The sequence below is a fragment of the Arachis ipaensis genome, chromosome B05, assembly GCF_000816755.2.
Source record: "Arachis ipaensis cultivar K30076 chromosome B05, Araip1.1, whole genome shotgun sequence".
In the NCBI taxonomy this organism is placed as follows: Eukaryota; Viridiplantae; Streptophyta; class Magnoliopsida; order Fabales; family Fabaceae; genus Arachis; species Arachis ipaensis.
Genome location: NC_029789.2, coordinates 129,032,855 through 129,034,067, shown reverse-complemented (window position 1 = coordinate 129,034,067; position 1,213 = coordinate 129,032,855).

Below are 1,213 nucleotides of genomic sequence, written 5' to 3'. Positions count from 1 at the left end.
TTCGCGTTCCTCCTCCTCCTCCTCCTCCTCCTCCTCCTCCTCCTTCTTATTTGCGTTTCTCCTCCTTTTTCTTCGCGTATTTCATCTTCATCGTCGTTTTTTTATTACTGTTGTTGTTGCTCATTTTTTTCATCATTCTCTTTTTATTGATTTTGCAACATTATGTATTTTTTTCTTCTTTGTTTGATTTTTTCCTCCCAAGAAGAATTATGAGAATATGAAATAAGAAGATGAAGAAGAAGAAGCAGCAGAAGATGAGGAGGAGGAGGAAGAGTTATGAATTATGCAGAACTTATCAGCACACATACACCGAAAATTCTTAAACAATACACTCAAATATCTTCGTGTTACACCCAAATTTGCTGCAAATACAGAAAAATATTTCCTCTAGTAATGCATTTTTTGTTCTTTTTTTTTCTTATTTCTTTCTTTCTTTTAGTTGAACGAATGTAAGTTCATCATCTTCTAAGTAATTTTGTACCATTATGTGTTTCTTCTTCTTTGTTTGATTTTTTGTTTTTATTCTTGTTAAAAGAGTAAAATAAGAAGAAACTTGAGAAGATAAAACAAGAAAAATAAGATGAATAAGAAAAAAGAAGAAGATGATGATGATGATGAAAAAGAAGAAGAAGAAGCAGCAGAAGATGAGGAAGAGGGAGAAGAAGAGTTTTGAATTATGCAGAACTTACCAGCACACACCGAAAATTCTTAAACAATACATCCAAATATCTTCGCGTTACACCGAAATACAGAAAAATATTTTTTTTAATGCAGAACTTTTACATTACATTCAATTCAAATCATCAACGATGAACAACAATTTTTACAAACAAAAACAATATTATTCACCTACAGAATCATAAACTACTAACGAAAATATTAACTAGAATCGAACCGCACCTCAACCACTTGATTGGATTCAAAATAATTAATTTCGTTATGGTTCAATTGACAATCTGAACTTGAATTATTCATTATCTTTAACAACAAGATAACTGATGATAGAGGAGAAGGAGGAAAAAGAAGGAGGAGAAGAAATTCTAATGAAAAAAGAAGCGGAAAGAAGAGGAGGATGAGGAGGTGGTGTCGGTGAAAGAGTAAAACAAGAAGAAACTTGAGAAGGTAAAACAAAAAGGAAAAAATGAATAAGAAAAAAAGAAGATGGTGATGATGATGAAAAAAGAAGAAGCAGCAGCAGAAGATGAGGAAGAGG